Source organism: Ambystoma mexicanum, chromosome 10, assembly GCF_040938575.1.
Source record: "Ambystoma mexicanum isolate Mex_15411 chromosome 10, UKY_AmexF1_1, whole genome shotgun sequence".
NCBI lineage: Eukaryota > Metazoa > Chordata > Amphibia > Caudata > Ambystomatidae > Ambystoma > Ambystoma mexicanum.
The window spans coordinates 615,187,759-615,200,799 of NC_090932.1; positions in this window are offsets into that span (position 1 = coordinate 615,187,759).

The following is a 13,041-nucleotide window of genomic DNA, read 5'->3' on the forward strand; positions in this document are numbered from 1 at the left end:
CCTGATTGGCCCTAACTCTAAAGAGGAACTTTTTGCCAATCTGAACCCTCTTCCACCTCTCTTTGCTCTTACATTCTTATGTTACCCTTTTGTTTCCTTCAGATGCTTTCTGCATCCCTTTTCTTTCTGCTTTCCTTTCTGTGCACACCTGCACTCTCTGATTTCCTTACAACCTCTTTACTTTTTGCAACACTTGCAACCCCCTTCATCATGCCACAACACCTTTTTTTGCCTTTTCTTGTGCCCCTCTCTTACTGTGAGTCGCTCGCTGCTTCTTTTCCACTTTCTCTCGCTTTCAGCTTCCTTCAGACTTTTACTTGCTTTGTGCCCCAATCTGCTTTTCTCACTGCTTTTCTTTTTGTTTGTCTCCTCGCTGCGCTTTCAGCCTTTTTGCTTCACTTTCACTTTTAGCTTTCACACTTTTCTTTCTTTACGATTCTGTGACGCTTTTCCCTGTCAGTGCCTCTCTTCCTGCTCAGCTCTCAATCAAACGCACGCTCCTGAGTTTCTCTTATACTCTTCATGAAACTCACCGGGCAGTGTCGCATTGATAGGTGGTTCCTCCAGGCAATGCAGGTTGAGGTCAGGGTCTCACCAACTGCCCCTGTGGTACCCTTGGGGTCGGCAGTGGCCCCAAGGGAACAAGCCCTTTGCTGGACCTAGCCTGTGGAATGCAGGCAGAGCTTTTCCGGCTCCCTCGCCACACTGCAGCCCACACACACCCGGCCCGCATCTCGGCACGCCATCTTGCTACTGCTTCTCTCTGGTTCTGGACTTCACCGGTCCTCTCTGCATCCCCAGCTTGCTCATGTCTCTGTGACAGACCACACCTTTTATAGCTGAGCACACAGTCAAGTGCAGTCAGATGTCAATGGTTCCCTACCAATGCCTAACTCTGCCTGACTCTATTAGTGGGACAGTAGTTTTTGCTGAAGTAGGTCTCCCTTACTTTCCCAATGTTATTCCTATAGGTAATCATTATTGCTCCTAGTCACCTCTTCTTCGTATCAGTGTTTATTGGAAATGGAGATGGGGTGATGAGGTGAGATTGTAAACAACCAACAAAGACTGAGTGAGAGTAGAGTAAGGTATTTTCAGGATTGGGAAAATACCACTTCTTGCCCTCAGGTATCCTTCTCCCAATTCCCCTTGATCCTCCACTCAAGGGATCCTCCCTCACTTGTCCACTCTCAGGATCGGGATCCAAAAGCGATGGCCCTTCCCAGGCTACCTGAATGGAAGATCCCGAGGGAGTGGGTGGGAGAATACCATCAGGTTTCTCACAGTTCCTACTAAACTATTCATGGAGGTCGAGAATTTCTCGAGCAAAGTACCATCCCTCTTTGGGGTGCTACCCATGTCCCCCCACCATTCTCGTACCAATTGATTACATTTTCAAAATTCTTCACCACATTTTTTACTTTAATGTCACGCTCATTTTTTATTAGCCTATACAGCAAGTCATCTTTAGATGATCGGAATCAGGTGGAATATTTATACCCAAAACCAACTTTGCATGGTCACTCACAGGGTTACGCAATATATTAAGTAAATCGACAAATTGGGAATCTAAGGGGGTCATTACGAGTTGGGCGGTAAGGGTTAACAGTCACCGGTAATGATGCCGGTGCCGGTAAACCCTTACCGCCCTATTCCGAGGTCCCTTAGCAGGTCCCAGCAGGAACGGCTGGTCTGACCAGCCGTTCTCTGCAGGTCCCGTTAAGGGACCTTGGAGCTCATAACAGGCCCGCAATTTGCGGGCCCGTTATTAGTGCCTTCCCCATTCTTACTGGGTCCGCATAGGTCAGAATGCCCGGTAAGTCCCCATTCAGCCAGACTGGACCTAGACTGGACCTAGACCCGGGTTTGGAGGCAGCCATGGTGCTAATAGCGCCATGGCTACCTCCAAACTCGTAATGACCCCCTATGTCTGATAAATGGATGAAATCAATTATTGATGTGGAGAAGGGACCAAACCAAGTAGCACCACACTCCCCGTCTCCCTCTACATTCGGATTTATACAGGTCAAGTTCCACTTTTTCATAGAGGCCGATCATTTCAATCATCTGGTATTTCTCATGGTACTGCCTAAGTTCGACAAGGAGTGGTACAACTCTTGCACGTCTGAGCTGTTACAGAAGCAGTTCGAGTCTCCTGCATAAAGTACCCGTCTGGAAGGGGTTACCTCAAACCACTTCAATAGAATCTTATCTATTATTCTCATTACATCCAAATCCTTTATCAAGGATGGATTTGGGTACAGGTTAAACAAAAAACATTCAAGTTGCTTTAATGATTGCTATTAGTAACCCATCAGAAACTGACTTAATAGGATCACACTTCCACCTTAACAAACACTTAAGAGTTGTTTGCCTTTTTAATTATTACTGATAACTCATCTAGAACAGGTTGGGCGAGTAGACAGGTCAATTGTAAAGCAATCAGCTCATACCTTTACAATCCTTACCATTCCTCCACCCTCAAAAAAGATGATATCCTATAGTATTCCAGCCAAGAAATGTGCTCTGATGTACTCAGGGTTCCCAGGGTTTCACGATGACCCCTCTTTCACCTCCCCTGAGATCTAAACCCATTTACCATGCCTATCTGTGCGATATGGGTGTTCATTGTTCTGTCTTCTTTCCCAGACATGGTTCCTCTCTCTCGAATTCTCATTTGAGTAACATCTTGCAGATTATTTGGTTCCTTTATACTGGTCTGTCTTGTTTATAGACTGAACATCGATTCCCTGGCTTTTACATTCTTGACTTCATTGGATTTCTCTGGAATTTACACTAATCTTACATCATACCCCCTACAGAGAAAGTCCTCCTACTGCTTCTCTGGTAAATTCGGTGTGAGAGAAAACCTTGCATTGATTTTAATAGTTAACTTCTGTAAAAGACACCATTTGATGTCATCAGAGGAAATTCCACATAGATGTGGCACACCTTTTAGGGCAGTCAGTACCTTCCTTCTGTTGAGGTGGTATTCAATTGCATCTTCAAAGACTGTTGACATATTAACACAAAATATCACTTATTGTTTTCTCCGATCCATACCTGCTTTTTTCAGTGTTTTTTCTTCTTCTTTAATATACTATTTATAAACACCTTCATATGCATGGGTTTGTGTCCCTGATAAACTTTTTCCTGAAGTGCATATGGCACTTGATTTCTCGAGAGATGAGATTTACTTTAAAAAATCTAATCCAAGCCCACTGTTCACCTGTTACCTTAACAGAATGTAATGGGACATTATTTTTCACAGCAGCTTGGGGAGCAGATAGAATTCTATCTACTATTAAATCCTTCTTAACAACGGAAGATCGGTTGGAACCTGAAGTTTTCTCCCCTCGAGATTGTTGTTCAAAGACATTTCTTATACCTTTTCTGTCCAACAAAGTATTCTTTATTTTGATATTTTGTTCTTTTGCGCTTTTTCTTTCTCCCTCGTCTCCAAGTTCCACTGAAATTGAGTCAGTAACGGGTGCTTGTTCTATAGATATACTATTCCCCACCTTATCAATGACTACTACTTTGACATCTGTAGAGATACGCCTCATTGACCCAGTCTCTTCAACATTCCTTGCATTGACCTCTCCAATTTGATTTACTACATTAATAATGTTTCGTTAAGCAGTTGAAGTCTCCTACACAAAGTCTGGAAGGGGTTACCTCAAGCCACTTCAATAGAATCTTATCTATTTTTTCCATTACATCAGAATCCTTCGTCAGGACAGATTTAGGTACAGGTTAATCAATAAACATTAAAGTTGCTTTAATGATTGCTATTAATAACTCAACAGAAACTGACTGTATAGGGTCACACTTTCACCTTGAAGAGTTCCTTACCGCCATCATTTAACCTTCCTAAGGGCGCCCTCTACGGCCTTTCATAGATTTTTTAATTAATACTGCAAACCCATCTCAACAGGTTCAGTGAGTAGCCAGATCTTTTGTAATGCAATTAGGTCATACCTTTGCAATCCTTGCCATTCCTCCACCCTCAAAAAAATATTATATCCTCTTGTATTCCAACTAATTAATTTAGTCTGAAGTATTAAGGGTTTCTGGGATTCACCCTAGCCACTCTTCTTCCTCTAGAGACCCAAACCCATTTACCATGCCTAACTGTGGGTACTGGTGTTCAGCTTTCTGCCTTCTGTCAAAGACATAGTTCCTCTCTCTCGTATTCTCATTCAAGTCATCTCTTACAGATCCTTCTGTTCCTTTGTACTGGTCTGTCTTGATTCTAGACCAAAACGTAGATTCTCTGCCTTTTAAATTCTTGCCCTCGTTGGATTTCTCTGGAACTTCCTTGAATGCAACATCATACCCCCACAGAGGAAGTCCTCCTGTGCAGCTAATACAGCATCTCTGGTAAATTCGGTGTTAAAGAAAACCTTGCATGCATTATAATAGTTAAATTCAGAAAGAGACACCTTTTTGATGTCATCAAGGCAAATTCCACACAAAGACGGCACACCGTTAGGGTAGTCAGTACCCTCCTCCTATTGAGGTGATATTGAACTGCATCTTCAAAGACTGTTGACATCTTAACACAAAATACCCCTTGTTTTCTCCCGTCCATATCAGCTTCTTTTACACCTCTTTCTGTTTTTTGTAAACTATTCATACCCGCCTTCTTATGTATGGGTTTTTTCCCCTGATTTACTTCTTCCTGAAGTGCATATTTTTTATTTGTTTATTTATATAGCACACCAAACCCGGGGGTATCTAGGCGCTTATGCTTAAGAAATTGGTTACAGTGCTTATGGTTACAGGACAGGATGCGCAGGAAGTAATTACAGCATAGAGAGTAGTACAGAAGGTAATTACATAACAGGCAAAAGTGCCAAGAGAGTTCTAGTGGACACATTCAAGGAGCCTCACCCCCTGTTGCAGGGCGGCTGTGACACAAAAGATGCAGTAAGGTCAGTCATATTGGCACATTCAAGGAGCCTCACCCCAAGCTGCAGGGTGGCTGCCACACAATGATGCAGTAACGTCAATCAGGTGAGCGCATTCAAGGAGCCTGACCCATGTTGCAGGACGGCTGTGACACAATGATGCAGTAAAGTCAATCAGATGGGCACATTCAAGGAGCCTCACCCCATGTTGCAGGCAGCTGCAACAGAAGGATGCAGTAAAGTCAATCGGCTGGGCACATTCAAGGAGTCTCACCCCATGTTGCAAGGTGGATGTGACACAAAGATGCAGGAAGGACAAGTGGGCACAAAGGGGCAGCTGGATGCAGGGTTCAAACACACAGACACATGCATACAACAGGGGGATGTCAAAGTACAGGGTTCAGGCACACAGGCACATGCATACAACAGGGGGGGCAGTAAGGTACAGGGTTTCACGTGAGAGCATCTGGGCAGCAGACAGGGGCATTAGGAGTGGGTCTTGGAGGAGGGCCGGCCAAGCCTGCCGGCTCTCCCATAGTCTAATAAGACCGAGGCCCAGCCAATCATACTCAACAGAAGGAACGAAGGCCCAGGCACTCAGGGACATGCGGGGTGGCCATCTTAGAATGGCCCAGAAACACGAGCAGCCACAGCACAGTGAAGGCTGTCTCCCGGCAAGGGCTGGCATGTGGCAAGGTTGTAAACTTTCTTTGCCAAGGGCAGCGGAGAGCCACTGCTCAAGTACAATGTGGAAGCGATTTTGTTAAAAAGTCAAATACTCGTGCTCAATCACAAAATTGCTTGGGGTAAGCCCCCATGCAGCGTCGAGTCTCCCGATCGAGGGGGGTTAGGGGCAGGACCACCAGCACCCTGCAACTTCAGTGTAGAGAATAGGCAGCACTCAGTGTGTGGATGGAGGTAGGGGCAAGGAGTGGGCCTTGAGAGGAGGGCATATGGCACTCAAGTTCTCAAGAGATGAGATTCACTTTCCAAAATTGGGCCAAAGCCCACTTCTCATACCGTTACCTTAACAGAATGTAATGGGACATTTGAAAAGCGTGGGGAACAGATATAATTCTATCTACTATGAAATCTTTCTTTACAACGGCAGACTGTTTGGAACCTGAAGTTCTCCAACCTAACTCATCATCCTCCACCCTCCCTCTGACCACTATTGATAACTCCCTTATACCCAATACCATGGCACCACGCCCCCTATCGAGCTTCCAAGCCACAGGGGCCCGCTGGCGCTCGAAACGGTGCAAACCCACATCCTCCTCCACTCCTTCCTTGCATCCTCCAATGAACATACCTCCCTCCCTTTCGCTCCCCCATGCCCCCCCACTCCCTCCCCCTAACACACCAGAGAACTCACCTCCCTCTCACCCACCCTCCTACCCCCCCACCCCCTTAACCACTTCTTGAACCCCACCAACAAACACCCCCTTAATATCCTTTCCCCTCCCTGAAAGCAGCACATCTCGCCCTCGCAAGAACAGTAGCTTCATCTCCCTCCCCCTCTGACCCACCTACCCTCTCTCACACCCCTATAGCACCTAAACGCATGAAATGCAGAAAATGAGACTGGTCCCCCTTCTCAACTCTCTACTCCTCACCACTTCTACCTCAACCTGTCCTCCCAATCTCTCCCTCCCCTACCCCCACGCTCCCGCCTGCCCTCGCCCTGCTTCCACCCCCTCTCTCTCAAAGTCTCACCCTGCACTCCAAATGCCCTGAATCCTTTGAGGCTCACTTCAATTCCTAGCCTCCTAAACCCCCTCACACCCACTGACCTTCTATCCACTCACCCGCCCCTCCTCGACTCTTCCACACCCCTCACATCTCCTCCTCCACTGCCTTCTCTTCCCAGCCTCCACCGACGTAACCGCATCGCCCGTCACTCAAAATCCGCTGGCACCCTGCTCCTTCACTATCCCACCTCTCCCTGCCTCAACGACCCAGAATGTTCCACTCTCCCCCCTCCAATCTCCCAAGCTCCTCTTGCTCCCACCCCGATGACCTCCACTAAGACCACATCCCCCATCGAAGTCAACTGCATCCTTTTCAATGCCCGCTCTGTAGCGAAAAACAGACACAGCATCTTCGAACTCCTGTCCTCGGACAAGCCTGACTCGTCTTTATCACCGGAACATGGTTCTCCGACGACTTTGCCCCTGTTGCACATGAAGCCTTCCCCCCAGCTACTCTCTCATCCCACACAATGGCAAAGGCAAAGTTGCAGTCCTCTTCAATTCTCATTTCTCCGTCTCACTCGTCGAATCTCTGACATGCATTCCCTCATGGGAATCCCTTCTAGTTAAACACTCGTTGACTCCGACTTTCTCCCACAGCTTCCTACTCATCTACAGACCCCCTGGTTACGACAGACTTTTCTCCAACAAGCTTTGTGATTCTATGGCCACCATTCACTTAAATCATCCCACTCTGACTCTCCTTCGAGATTTCAATACCTAATTGGACATTCCCACAAACCCCATGACCCATCCACTGGTCGACAGTCTTGATGCTCTCAACCTCTCCTTTCATATGACTGGTCCAACCCAACTCCAAGGGGCACACCCTTGATGCAATTTTCATCTCTCATGACCTGATTTATTTATCCCCCCAAACCACTCATGTGGACTGACCACTTTGTCATCCCCTTCTCCATCCTCAACCCCGCCCCCACCCCCAACCCCTTTGGCCTCCCCCAAGACCTGAAATGCTGGAACAAAGTGAAGATCCTTCCTGACCTTGCCAAAGCCCTACTTCTTAGATCCCCTACAATGACCCCCCCAGACAGATCCTTAACCTTCAACTCTTTCGATTCTTGGCTCAATGAATCACTAATTCCTCTCACCTCCTTGTGCCTCGCTTCCTCACTCAATGGACAATTCCCCAAATGGTTCACGCCCCAACTGAATAACGCCAAAAACAAAATAACTCTCTGGAACGCAAATGACGAGCATCAAAAAACGATCTCAGCAGATACATGTTCGCCTTGCACCATCGTAACTACAAAGATGAAATCCAAAAAGCCAAAAAAGCCTATTACCACAATCGAATTCTCAACTTTGAAAAATGCAGCAAAGAACTCCACAGAATCATATCTGAATTTGTCAAACCTACTTGCACCTCTACCCAATCCACCCCATCTCAATCACTCTGTGACTCCCTCTCCATACACTTCTACACCACCGCTCCGGACTGGTCGACCTCCCTTAACAACAAACTGTCCCTCCTCTCCCCCCCACAACCAACCAACCCAACATCCCCCCACCCCCATCGCCCCGACCCCCAATTCTCCCACCTTCGACTCCTTCAAACCCATCACCAGAGATGAGTTTTGTGACCTACTATCTGCCAGCAAAACCACTGGCTCCCCCTTCGACCCCTGCCCTGCTTGATATTGATATTGATATTTTATTTCTATCACGCTCGTACACAAGTGTTTCAGAGCGTGACAAGGCAAGGGAGGGGAACAGGGGAGAACAAAACAACAATCTTACTAGGCCCAGTGACATTGAGAACGCGCAAGTGCATGGGAGAGGGGGAGGGGAAAAGTGCATGGAGGGGGGGAGAAGTGGAAAGTGCGGAGCAAAGGAGAAACAGATAAATAATACATAAATAAATACATAAATAATAAAGGCAACAAACAGTGGCAGTGCAGCCAGCAATTGGCAAGTGCTGGGTTTAAGGCAGCAGACAGGGTATGTCTGATAAGTGCAGAAAGAAAAAGGGGGGTGACTGTATGGGTACAGATACAGACCCCAGTACAAGGGGTGGCCCGGAGGAAGTGCGGGAGGGTGCCAGGGTGAGCAGGTATCTGGGCCCGGAGGACAGAGGGTGGCCAGTTGCACAGTGTCAAGAGAGAACAGATCAGCAGGGGAGAGAGGGAGCGAAGGCAGAAGCAAAGAGGAAGGTCTTGAGGTGCTTCCGGAACGGGAGATGTTTCTCCTCAAGGTTTAGAGTGGCAGGGAGGCTGTTCCAGAGGAAGGCCACAGCCAAAGACAGAGATCTACCCCCAGCTCGTCTCTTTGAAAAATGACTGACCCTGAGGGAGTTAGAGGTAGAGGAGCGAAGAGCTCAAGAGGGGAGGCCTTTGCAGAGAGATAGCTGAAGGTATTTTTGACCCAAAGGTATTCTGTCCTAAAATAAATATTCTCCTATACCTGCGCAGGAGAACATGCAAGAACCATACTAAAGGACCCCCTCAGCTCTGGCATCTTGCCTCATGCCTTCCAAATTGTGCAAGTCAAGCCTCTTCTTCAAAAGCCATCCCTCGACCCCCTTGACCCCAAAAAGTACAGACCCATCTCGAACACCAGATTCCGTGAAAAACTCATTGACCAAACAGCATACTCCCAGCTAAACACCTATGTAGAATCTAAAACCTCCTCGACCCCTCACAATCAGGCTTCAGACCATGACATGGAACAAAAACCACTCTGACCTCGCTCTGGGATGATCTTAAGGTCACTGCAGACTCTGAAGGATGTACTGCACTAATTCTCCTTTATCTCTCTGCAGCCTTTGACACGGTTAACCACTCAATCCTCCTTGACCGCCTCCACTCCCGTGGAATCCATGGCACTGCTCTCAAGTGGATTGCTTCTTTACTCAGCAACATGAAACAAATAACCCTCCTCTTGCCATTTGTCTCAGCCGCTTGCTTGGTTAATACTGGAGCACCGCAAGGCGCATGCCTATCTGCTCTTCTTTTGAACCTCTATATGTACACCCTTCCTGGAATCACCCGCTTGCACAACATCTCATGCTACAACAATGCTGATGATACCCAAATCATCCTAAAAATCCACAATTCCTTCAGGCAGCAACCGCCAGCCCAACCTCAAAGCATGTCTTCAAGATATTGACCGATGGATGACAATAAACCACCTCCTCTTAAATCCCACAAAAACAGAAATCATGGTGTGCGGCAACATTGCTCTTCTACCTCATCCATTCCCTTAGCCCCCTTCCATGGGCCAACTCCCCCCCCCCCCACCTCCGACACAGTAAAAAACCTAGGCTGCACTATGGACTCTTGCCTAAACCTCTCCCGTCACATCAACAATGTATCTAAATGTTGTCACTAGCATCTCAAACTTCTCCTACGCATCTTTCCCTACCTCTCCTTAACAAACAGACTTGTCACAGTTCTATCTATTGTAATGTTGAGACTGGACTATGCCAACTCCCTATACCTACCGGCATGCATCTTAACAAACTCCAAAGAGTGCAAAACGTTGCTGCTAAACTGCTCCTCGCCCTGCGTCCGAGAGACCACATCTTTCCAGCTCTCCGAACCCTCTACTGGCTCCCAGTCAGACGAAGGACCACTTTCAAGACCCTGTGCATCACTCACTGTGCATTGCACAAAAACGGCCCATTATGCCAGCAAGAAAAATTAAAACCATACCTCCCATCACGCACACTAAGATCAAGCACTGTCCTCCTTTTAGTGATTCCAACCACTAACTCTCTCAGGATCGGAGAATCCACCTTCTCAGCCTTGGCCCCGACTCTGTGGAACTTGCTTCCCCCACATATTCGACACACTCAAGACTATATGACATTCCGCAAAGCTCTAAAAGCGTGGCTCTTTCCATAATACCAACCACGACCTTACAAAGTGATTGAAACCCTAACAACCCAATGACTAAATGCAAAATCGAACTCCCAACAATGACAACAATAAATACACCCATTAATTTGGCTATAAACAACAGTATCCCTGAAATGCAGAATAATTATCTCCTGGTCATAACACCTCACAATTCCCTCTCTTTACTAATAGGCACATACACAGCCAACATCCTTGCAGCCTCTTCAACATACCAGACCCACAACAAAGCCTCTGTCAACTCCCTGTCCGCCTCAGGCTCGGTCACTGCACCTACGATGTCTCTATGTATCGCCCAGTCCCTCTGTTTATTCCTGTGCTGTCGCTAGGTGCCCCCACCCCCACTCAAATTTCCTGTGATGCTGCTATATGCCCAGCCCCCCGGTCCCCTGCGTCATCACTGTGTGTATCCTAACCCCCCTCTGGTCCCCATGATGCAGCTGTGCCCCCGTGCCACCCTTTGGTCCATGTTCTCTCTGTGCACCCCTACCCTCGCATTCCCCGTGATATCGCTGTGTACCCCTCTGGTCCCCGTGCTATCGCGATATGCCCTGCCCTCTAGTCCGTGTGGTGTTACTGTATGCCCTGTGCTCCCCCCGCCTCTCTATGTCCCCTGAGTTGTCGCTGCATACCCTCTGCCCTCTGTTGTCACTGTGTACCCCACCGGTCCACCTTGCTGTCACTGTAGGCCCACCCCCTCTAGTCCCTGTGATGCCACTATGTGCCCCTTTGGTCCCCCGTGTTGTCCCTCTACCCCTGCCCTCTGGGCCCCCATGCCTTCCCACTATGCCCAGCCCCTTCTAGTCCCTGTGATGTCCCTGTGTTATGACTGTGTGCATCCAAGCCTCCGCTGGCACCCATGATGCCGCTGTGTCCCCCCAGCCCCCTTTAGTCCCGGTGTTGTTGCTGTGTACCCCTGCCTTCTGATTCCCCGTGATGTTGCTGTATTCCCCTCTGGTCCCCCGTGCTGTTGCTTTATGCCCTGACCCTCTAGTCCCCATGATGTCACTGTATACCCTGCGCACCCCCAGCCTCTTCTGTTCCCCGGGTTACTGCTGTGTACCCACCTACACTGTGACTTCCTGTGTTGCCACTGTGTACCCCTATTGTCCCCTGTGGGTATCAGGTAAGAAAATCGCAGCAAAAATGTTGCTGTTAAAAAAAATTCTGGCAAAAATGCTGTGGTTTCACCCGGTAAAGATGTACCCCATTATACCATTTAAGGGGAGCAGGAGTTGCAGTGGTGCCCCCGCTCCCCTTAAATGGTATAATGGGTCCGTGGGTTGCGGGGGTGTCGCCCGCATCCATTCCATGATTGCGCCGGCAAAACCACAGCATTTTTGCCACAATATTTTGTATACACAGCCATTTTTGCTGCGATTTTAAGACATGGAACCCCCTGTGCTGTTGCTTTAAGCCCAGATCTCTCCAGCCCCTCCCTGCGATGTCTCTGTCGGCCCCTATCCCCAGACCCCATGTTGTTGTTACGTACCCCAGGCCCTCGTGCCCCTCGTGATGCCTCTGTTTGCCCCAGCACCTCATTTTCCCTTGATGACGCTGTGTACCCACAACCCCTCAGGTCCCCATGTTTTACTCTGTGCCCAGACCCTCTGGTGGCCATCTCGTCACTGCGCCCGACCCCCTTCTCGTATACCATGCTGTCGCTGTATGCCCCAGTCCCCTCTGGTCCCCCTGATGTCACTGTGTACCCCCACCCCCTCTGGTCCCGTTATGTCTCTCCGTGCCCCCAGCACCCTCTGGTCCTCAATCCCGTTGCTGTATGCCCCCTAACCCCCTGGACCCTCGCAATGTCGGTGTCTTGGCCCATGCACTGTCCGGGTGTCGCTAAGCCAAGTGCAATGGCTAGTCCTCACTTTCTGGCTGTTCATGGCCTGTGAGAGTGTCTTTGCATACTCCCTTGGTCCCTCTCTTGTCGTCGAACGCTTGAATCACATGTTAAATGTTAAAGGTATTTGTACCGCGCACCGTCACCAACGGAATTGGTCCCCAGGCGCCCAGGCGGATCTGTAAACGGTAAAGGGGGGATGGGTTAGTAAGGTGAACAAGGGAGTAGGATAGAGATAGGAGTGGTGTTCTGTTGGCAGCTTCAGCTCAGTATACACCGGGTGCTGAGCTTTGGTGCGGGTATCGGATTGGAGTCAGTCCGCGTGTGCTGTTGTTCCCGATTATGTGTTGTTGCATTGTTGTGAAGTGCGTGCAGCTTGTTGTGCGAGAGATGGTTGTGTGAGTTTTTTGAGAGAGATAAGTATGCAGAGTTTGAGCTTATATTGGTTAGTGGGTTACCTGACCTTTACCATGCTAACATTCATGACTCTGTCCGAGTGTGACACCCGCCGGCCCCCACACTCCCATCCAGACGCAGCACTGGCCAATGTTTAGGACTTCATCCTGGTGTGGTCGTGCCAACCCTCACACCCCATCCAGATGCTGCGCAGGCTAGTGTCTAGAGACCCGTCCAGGTCTGGCATGCTAGCATTCACA